Source organism: Ornithorhynchus anatinus, chromosome 13 (assembly GCF_004115215.2).
Source record: "Ornithorhynchus anatinus isolate Pmale09 chromosome 13, mOrnAna1.pri.v4, whole genome shotgun sequence".
Classification (NCBI taxonomy): Eukaryota; Metazoa; Chordata; class Mammalia; order Monotremata; family Ornithorhynchidae; genus Ornithorhynchus; species Ornithorhynchus anatinus.
In genome coordinates this window covers 34,388,755-34,398,849 of record NC_041740.1, presented here as the reverse complement: position 1 = coordinate 34,398,849, position 10,095 = coordinate 34,388,755, and positions in this window count along the sequence as shown.

The window sequence follows — 10,095 nt, the reverse complement described above, 5'->3', positions numbered from 1 at the left end:
ATTAACTAGTATCTACCCCAGTGCTTAGAAACAATGCTGGGCACACAGTAACCACTTAACAAATACCATAAAAAATAATGGAAGCAATTTAGAAAGTTTTTGGTTGTTGTCAGGAATGTGTCTTTATCTTTACTGTGTACTCTCCCAAGAGCTTAGCACAGTATTTTGTACACAGTAAATGCTCACTAAATACTACTGAACAAATGAATGAATGAAATAGCAGACCTCTTTTTTAAAAAATCAGAGGTTATCAGGTAATGGGTGTTTAGGAATAAGGGCTAGTAATGCTATTTATTGAGGGCCAACTAGGTGTACTTAGTACTTGCCAAAGCACAATAATAGTAATGGTATTTGTTAAGTGCTTACTGTGTGGACCAACACTGTACTAAGCACTGGCCAATAAAAGTGTAGGATACTTGTGGCCTAAGGGAAAGAGCATAGGCCTGGAATTCAGAGGACCTGGATTCTAAATCAGCTCCCACCCACTTTGCCTGCTATGTGACTTTGGGCAAGTCACTTAACGTCTCTATGTCACAGGTCATTTGCAAAATGAGGTTTCAAAACTCATTTTCCCTCCTACTTAGATTGTCAGTCCCACATGGGACCTGATTATCTTGTATCTACCCCAGGGTTTATACGGTGCTTGACACATAGTAAGTGCTTAACAAATATTATAATTATTACTTCATCTGCCCTGGCCACGAAGAGCTTACACTCTAATGGGAAAGAGGGATATAAAAATAAAAGTAATTTCCTGGGTGTCACCCTTTCTTCTGACCAGGACTCCACAGACAAAGGAGAGACCTACCTGGGCATAAACTCATGGTAATTTGCTTCTACCAAGACTTCATTCGAGAAAATTTTATATGCCAAATTGGTGGATTGTTACCAATAATTGAATTGGAGATTGGGAGAGGAGATGGTTTATATAATGTCCCAAGTTCACTATTGCACAGGTTGCCTTAAGGAAAGGAACCTAGGAAATATATCTTTGGCTGACTATGGAAATGGAGAACTGATTTTTGTTTGTTTGTTTGTTAACCCTCATTTAAGTTTGGGTTACTTTGACTCATCATGTCCAGTGCAACTATGCACAAGTTACTTAACCTCTCTGAGCTTCAAGTTCTCCTGCTACAAAACATTGTTCTCTATCATCAGGGTATTAAATGAAAAGTGCTAGCTACTCTAATAGAAATTTTGTTCTTAAGTATTAATATTAGGAGGATACTAGGGGAGGAGAAAAATTATCCTTAAATGACAACCTAAAAAGTAAGTCTTAACCAGCAAATTTGCTGCAATTTTGGCGTTAGAAAAGGAAAAAAAACTATCGGAATTATTAATTTGTGCCAGAAATGTCCATTGTGATGAAATGAGTTAATGTGCAAGACTTGTATACCAATGTATGCATCAGTGAATAACTGTGTCAATGGAAGAATTGCAACACAGCTTCCACCAAAAATGACCTAAAATATATATATTTTTTTACAATCTGTCCTATGTACCTTGGAAGAAGAAGCAATTTGTCATTGAGCTGAAGAGATGTTCATTTGTTTTCATATATTTATTTTCTTTTTTTATAATGATTTGAAACACTAAAGCCGAACTTGCCTCATCAGCATAACCGTTATTAGAATCTCAAAAACAAATATGGTCATAGTTTCATTGCTGGAAACATGAAAAGAGCAACATATTCATAATTTATTAGGAAATTTGTCAAAGTAAATAACCAACAAGATTACTACTCTCTTTCTCCAATTCTCAAAACATAGATTCCAGCCAGAATATCTCCTCTGTTGAACAATTTCCCCTCCTGGACTCCTTCACCCTCTCCATGGTTGCTTCAAGCCAAACTTCCCTCTCTCTCATATGCCTAACCCTACCCTGACTCCCTGTAATAAGAGACTCCATTACCCTGAAGTCCATCAGGAGGGAGCTAGTATATATATATATATATATTTTTTCAAATAGCAATAGAAGAACCATAATGTTTTGTAATTATGTGGGGTCCTTCATATTCTGAACTCAGACTCGAGGTTAACTTCTTATGTTACTGAAAAGCAGTTCCCCTCTCCCTAACTCAGCAAGACTCCCTGTGTTCCCGGTGCAAGTTGCTTGACCTCAATCTGTCTCAATTTCCTCATCTGTGAAATGCACACAGTGATACTGATGCCTGTCACATATACCTTGGGAGAAAATTTGCAGAGCAAATGCCTTGAATATTTCCATCAATGCTGCATAAATAAGGAGTGCTAAGAACACCATTATCGAAAAGGGTTTTAGGACTTGTTGAGCATCAGCGAGATATTAAGGACACTAAACGCTCAGATGCAGATCCATTGTGTAAATACACAGATGAATGCCGCTTTATAGGCAATCTTAGCAATGAATTCCCATTTATTTTCAGCTAATTGCTTTAATCAAATGTGTAAAGTGAAAGTTTCCACAATACAACTTAGCTTGGCCAGTTGCATCTAGTATACCTCGTATTGATTTAAGAAAACAGTTGACATTATTTAAAAGTGAGGGGAGCCATTAGCTATTAATTAATTTGTACTGCAAGACTTCATTGCCTCCTTTTACTCAGATGATCCAGGAAGCGGAAGCTAATGACAAAAAATGGTCACAGCAAGCCAAACTTCCCCTCTCTCATATTCTGCCATCACCACCTTGCCCTGACCACCTTGACACAAGACTCCATCAACCTGATTAGTGTGTATCTACCCCAATGCTTAGTACAGTGTCTGACACATAGTAAGCTCTTAAAAAATACCATAAGGAAAAAACTAATGTTGTGAAGCACGTATGTGCTAAAACCCTGGGAATTTGATAAAAAGATCATTAGATTGAATACAGTCTCTGTCTCATATGGGCCTCACAGAGTAAGAGGAGAGGTAAAAAATTTTTTATTATATACAGATGAGGAAATCGAGTACATTCAAGTTAAATGACTTGACCAAGGTCATAAAGGAGGCAAGAAGTGGAAATGCGACTCTTACTACATTACCTGATTTCTAGTCCCTGAACTCCTTCTATCGGTTACTTTGACACTGGCTGTGTACTAAGTTAGCATAGATACACGTGGTAAACAATCTCAAGTAGGGAGCAAATCTGATGAGTATTGTGACTGTCAGCCATAGTGAGGGCAAATTTGAGGAAGGGGACGCAGCTGTGTCTTGCTGTCAAAATGTGTCTCATCTTGAGACGCCACACCTGCACGCTCACCCATCAGCTGATAGGTTTTGGAGTGGTTTGGCCACCTCTACCACCTTCTCCACACTACTCCTACCCAGGCCCAAACACACCAATATACCAAACAGTGAGGTGAAGGTGATAGCAGCCTGGGGTCTGGGACTCTTGAAGCTGTAAGCTACGGAGAAAGGCGACACAGCCTAGCATAAGCCTAGTGAAAAGAAGCAGGGGCCTTGGGAGTCAGAGAACTTGGGTTCCAAACCCCACTCTGCCCCTGGTCTGCTGGGCGACATTGGGTAAGTCAGCCTACTTCTCTGGGCTTCGATTTCATCATCTATAAAATGAAGATGCATTTAAAATGAGCATGTAAAGTGAGGATTAAATAAATCCCTGTTCACCTTCCTCCTTGGACTGTGAGCCCCGTGGGGAAGAGGAACTGTGGCTGATCTTATCATCTGTGTATCTACCCCAGCACTCATCCCAGTGCTTGACATGCAGTAAGTGCTTAACGAATCCCACAGTTGTATCGATTGTAATTCTAAACTCGCAAAGTCTAAAATTGCAATTTGGAAAATCAGGAGAAAGAGTATGGAGGCTAGATCAAAGAAATGAGTTGGAAGAACAGGCACATTCAGTTGGGTGTCCCGGCCTAAAGAGAGGTCCAGACCCTCTGGATCATCCGCTGATTAACGGGACCCGAGGAGTCCGGTGTCGTCAAAGTTGACTCACCACAGGCAACTTTCCATTTGGCAGGTTCAAGAGGAGGGGGAATCAAAAAGGCTTAAGGGGACTGAAAGGCCTGTTGATGTGAAGTAGCTTAATTGGTTCAGCCTAAAATGCCAATGAGCCCAGGGAGGCGATTCTGCATGCTTCCATTGGTATAGCTGAGTTGGAAGTGTCACTTGTACGACTCCTTGTAAAACCGTGGAGTGGAACAAAATGAGGCTTCTTCACCCAAGTGTGGAGGTGGAATGAATTCAGTTAACTAAAGTGATCCTTGGTTCATGATTATTCCGTGAGTGCAGCAACATCCCATTCAAGGACAGATTTATGGGTGAAATGACAGGCTTTTTCCATTTATGATTTTCAGAACTATTTGGCTGTGTTAGAAGTTGGAATACCGAACTTAATTTGAAGCTCATGGAAGTCTGTTTCTTAAAACCTGGGGATTAGAGCAGTATCTTTCATCCTTAAAGATGGCTAATGTTCCTATGAATTATATATCCAAATTCGAGCTTCTCCTCTCCAGACAGCCACCTTTGAGGTGGAGGCAGTGAGGTCAAAAATAGTCCAGTCTTTCCCAGAACTTTTCCATCCAGCCCTATGTGGAAATTCTGAGAAAGTTATCTCAGTAAGGCTAAAGGTCAGCTCACAAAACTGCATCGAAGTCACGGATTAGCTGTGCCCTGGGAGCGCCTTTCTGGAAGAGGGAAACGTTCTGATTGATAAAACCGGGGGGAGAATAGCACAGCGTCAGTGGATAGGTCTTTGGCCAAAGTGGGCAGGGGCAGGGGAGATAAGCAAGGTATATTAGTACCAAGAAAGCATACTGAACTACCAACAGGAATGTTAAAAGTCAGGATAATACCTAACCCTTTCTCCTTTTATTTCAATCTATCAATTGTATTTATTGAGCAAATACTGTGTGCAGAGCACTGTACTAAGTGCTTGGGGAAGAATAATAAAGCAGAGTTGGTAGACAAGTTTCCTGTCCACAACAAGCTACGGTGTATTTGTTTAAATGTCATTTCCTTTTCCTTATCTCCTAGAGGCTCTTATATGTACTTAAAACACCCAGCAACTTTTCTAACCCAGGAGTAGAAACTGCTTTCTTGTTTCCTGTTAGAGGCTGGTGGAATTTGGATTTTTCCCTTGCTTCTTCCTATTGTAATCATTCAATTGATGGTATTTATTAAGCCCTTACTGTATGCAGAGCACTCAGGAGAGTTCAGTACAAAAGGTTCTCTGCCAGCATGGAGCTTATAACCTAGAGAAGCAGTGTGGCTTAGTGGAAAGAACCCGGCCCTGGGAGTCAGGGGTCATGGGTTCTAATCCTGAATCAGCCACTTGTCAGCTGTGTGACTTTGGGCAAGTCACTTAACTTCTCTGTGCCTTAGGTCCCTCATCTGTAAAATGGGGATTAAGACTGTGAGCCCCACATGGGATAACCTGATTAGCTTGTATCTACCCCAGTGCTTAGAACAATGCTTGGTCCATAGCGTTTAACAAATACCATCATTATTATTATTGTTATTAGAGGAGCAGACAGACATGTTGATGATGATGATGGTGATGATATTTCTTAGCCCCTTACTATGTGCCAAGCACTGTTCTAAACACTGGGATAGATACAAGCTAACCAGATTGGACTTAATTCCTGTTCCGCATAGAGCTCACAGTCTTAATTTTCATTTTTCATGTGAGGTAACTGAGGCATAAAGAGGTTAAATGACTTGCCCAAAATCACATAGTAGACATGTGGCAGAGCTAGAATTAGAACCCAGGTCTTTGGTAGGGGAAATCTGGAAGTAGTACTCTCTTCTAAACACTTAGAGCACTGCTCTGCGTTCAGTAAGTGTATTCAATATCTCCCAAATACTTAGTGGAGTGCTCACTCTGCACACAGTAAGTGCTCAGTAAATACCATGGATTGATTCTTCCCTGTGTGCTCTGTATTCATATTTCCTAGTTTAGTCAACAGACTTTAAATGGCTAGATTATAAACTCATTGTAGGTAGGGAGTGTGGTTCTGTTGTATTGTACTCTAGAGAAGCAGTGTGGCTCAGTGGAAAGAGCACGGGCTTAGGAGTCAGAGATCATGGGTTCTAATCCCGGCTCTGCCACTTGTCAGCTGAGTGACTTTGGGCAAGTCACTTTACTTCTCAGTGCCTCAGTTACCTCATCTGTAAAATGGGGATTAAGACTGTGAGCCTCACGTGGGACAACCTGTTTACCCTGAATCTACCCCAGTGCTTAGAAGAATGCTCAGCACATAGTAAGCGCTTAACAAATACCAACATTCATTCATTCAATAGTATTTATTGAGCACTTACTATGGGCAGAGCACTGTACTAAGCGCTTGGAAAGTACAATTCGGCAACAGATAGAGACAATCCCAGCCCAATCCCCCGATTAGACTGTAAGGCCGTCAAACGGCAGGGACTGTCTCTATCTGTTGCCAACTTGTACATTCCAAGCGCTTAGTACAGTGCTCTGCACATAGTAAGCGCTCAATAAATACTATTGAATGAATGAATGAATAATTGGGAGAGACAGACAGACAAAAACAATAGCAATTAATAGTACAGCTCATTAACAAAATAAATAGGGTAATAAAAATATATACAAATGAGCAGATGAGCATTATTATTATTATTACAATGCTCAACCTACAGTAATGCTCAATAAATACCACTGATGGATAGAGTAATAACATAGGACTTTTTATAAAAAATGGCACTCATCCATGAATTCCCACTGAATCGATGGTTATTATATTGATTTTCCTGGAACCCAAGTTTCTTTCAGGACAAAACTCCAGTGATATAGGGGAACTCCCTGTATGTCCCATCTTTCAGCATAGAGTCAAAAAAGTAAGGTGGGTGAGTACAAACCAGTGCGTTTGTGAATTCTGAATATAGTTTCAGGTGGAAATACATGGACCAAGTTAGGCCACTGGCTTATGTAGGCTTTGCAGTTGAAACTCAAACTCCTCTATGCAATGGATGGTTTCATTTCAGAGAGATTGTGTGAATATTGGAGCCTGACACTATTAACATTATGCTTGATGTGGGAAAAGAGAAATTATTTGCAAAAGTGCATGAGGAAATATAAAGGGAAGAATGTTCATGAGTCCATAAGGATATCCAGGGAGTATTAAGGTGACAGGTTAGGGTGGAGAGAAAAGTAGAAATGAAGAGTTAGAAGAAATGAGCCCAGAGATGAAGGCAGTTAGGCTAAAAATGACATGTGGAATTTTTATATCTTAGGTAAGCAGGTGTCAGTGGAGTGATTCAAAGAGGAAAAGAGCCCGAACTGAGAGGAAGAGAAATGTGTTTTACAGGGAGGCATTTTGAATACATGAGGAAATAAGGATGACACTTAGGAGCCCAGCAAAAATGAAACTTTAATAGTCAAGGTGAGAGATTATAGATTCACAGGCAACAATTCTGGGTTATTGAAAGGAAGTAGTAAGGTGATTTTGCATACTAAGCCATTTGTGGAACTGTCTTTACCAGCCCTGGCTCCTCCTTGCTCAAACAGCAGGGCCCCTGGGGGCAGCATGCCCTAGTGTAAAGGGAACAGGCCTGGGAGTCAGAGGACTTGGTTCTAATCCTGGATCCCCCACTTGCCTGCTGTGTGACCTTGTGCATGTCGCTTCACTTTGTTGTGCCTCAGTTTTCTCTCCTGTAAAATAGGAATTCAATACCTGTTCTAGACTGTGCGCTCCCAATGAAGCAGGATCTGTTTGAGACCTGATTATCTTGTATCTACCCCAGTGCTTAGTATAGTACTTGGCATATAGTAAGCACTTAACAAATAACATAATACTAATGATTAATGCAAGATGATCTTAGACACAGTCCTTGCCTCACATGAGTCTCACAGTCTAAGGGGGAGGGTGAATGGTATTTAATCCCTATTTTATAAATGAGGATACAGGCCCTGAAAAGTTAAGTGACTTGCTCAAGGTCACCCAGCAAGCAAGTGGTGGATCCAGGTTAGAACCCAGATCCCCTGACTCCCAGCTTGAACCCTTTCCACTAGTCCACGCCATTTCTGTAGATAAGTTGGTGATAAGCACATAAAGTCATTTTCTACCAATAGTCATAGAGGTCCACTGAGGGACAGTTGATTTCTGAAGAATGCCTGAGAAATCTAGACTCACACCAACACAGAATCCCAGGCCAGTTTGAATTCTTCAATCTGGTGATCTCGTACTACGCCTTGTTTCCTGGTTAAAGACACCAGTCCCACTGAGGAGAGGTTAACTGCTCCTCAGTCTTGTCATGCTGCTTTGTTCAGAGAAAATCAATGCATTGTGTAAGATCTGTTGTTGCTGCTGTCATTTCTAGGTAGGCCCAGCTTAGTGACCCGTTAAAATGAGATTCGCTGAACTCCGAGCCCAGCAGCTGTGGTTCCATCTTGCGTATGCTTCAGTGATTCTGGAAGCGATTCCCAAACTTCTTCCTGCTTCTCTCCTTCAGCATGGTCCCCTTCCCCAGTCATGTGGCATATACGCCATCCGTTCATTCTGTACTTACGGGGAAGATGCAGGCAACCCTGCAGTTAGCTAGTCTCTGTGCAGATTTTCTCTTAGGCACCAGTAACTGGGAACAATTTCCTTATAATGTAGGTCAGGAAGAGCTCTCTCCTCTTTTGCCTCTCTGCTAAAGGAAGGAGATGATAAGAGCAATAATAATAATAATAAGAAGAATGATAATTATGGTATTCGTTTAGTGCTTACAATGTGCCAAGCATTGTATTCATTCAATAGTATTTATTGAGCGCTTACTATGTGCAGAGCACTGTACTAAGCGCTTGGGATGAACAAGTCGGCAACAGATAGAGACAGTCCCTGCCGTTTGACGGGCTTACAGTCTAATCGGGGGAGACGGACAGACAAGAACAATGGCACTAAACAGCGTCAAGGGGAAGAACATCTCGTAAAAACAATGGCAACTAAATAGAATCAAGGCGATGTACAATTCATTAACAAAATAAATAGGGTAACGAAAATGTACTAAGCGCTGGGGTGGATACTAGCAAATCAGGTTTTACACAGTCCCTGTCCCAGGTGGGGCTCACAGTCTTATTCCCCATTTTAGAGATGAGGTAACTGAGGCACAAATAAGTTAAGTGGCTTGCCCAAGGTCACACAGCAGACAAGTGGAGGAGCTGGGGCTAAACCCATAGCCTTCTGACTCCCAGGCCCTGGCTCTACCCGCTACACCATACTCCAGGTTGGTTTAGAGGGAAGAAATGGGATTTAGAGAAGCGGTTGTTGACCAAAAGAGAGAATGAGGGAACTTGGGGAGAGGGCCTGGATGCATTGAGAGTCCAGTGAAATAGAGTTGTTACACATGTTCCCTGTCTGTGAGGAGCTTACAGTCTAAATGGGGAGACAGACATTAATAGATAATAACGTCCACCAAACAAACGGTAGGGCTCAGTGCAACGTAAACACTTGGCAAATGCACTGAACAAGCATCATCACAATTTTTCTCACATCCAATGAAGAGAAGTCCCCAAAATCCCAACTTTGTCTCATCAGATAATAGCATATGGATATTGAAGAAGGAATAAGAAAGAAACAGGCCTGAAATTCAACTTACGGAATTTAAATAATGTTGTGTAGTGTGCTCATTACTATACTTTGATGGCAAACCCGCTTTTATTTTTGTTTTCCATTTCATTCCTTGATGTTGCCTTCAGCCATTTTTTTTTAATTGGACTTGAGCTTCACTTTCTGTCTGAAAAGTCGTTAACTTGATAGTTTGACTTTGTTCAGGTTAATGGCTGCCTACTCTGTTCTAATTTAAAGAGGTGATAGAAAAAAGTTTTTTTGAAGTGCTATTTTTCTGGTTTTCATGAATGCTTCAATGCACTAAAGACTTGGTGTCTGTCTTCTAGATCTCACTACCTCTCGGTGGGCTCTTCATACTTCCCTAAGTTTTTAAGTTATTTGCATTGTGATTCTTTGAGGGTGAGGAGATGAGAGGAAACAAAGTCTGACATACAATTTCTTGGAAAAAATAATTGCTCTGTGAGTGAAAAGTGTAGGGACATGAGTTTAAAGGTATCACATCTCCAGGTTAACAATAGTAATAATTATGATAATTGGGGTATTTGTTGAGGAATAAGTGTTTGGGTAGATGCAGGATAATCAGATTGTAAAACAGTCCC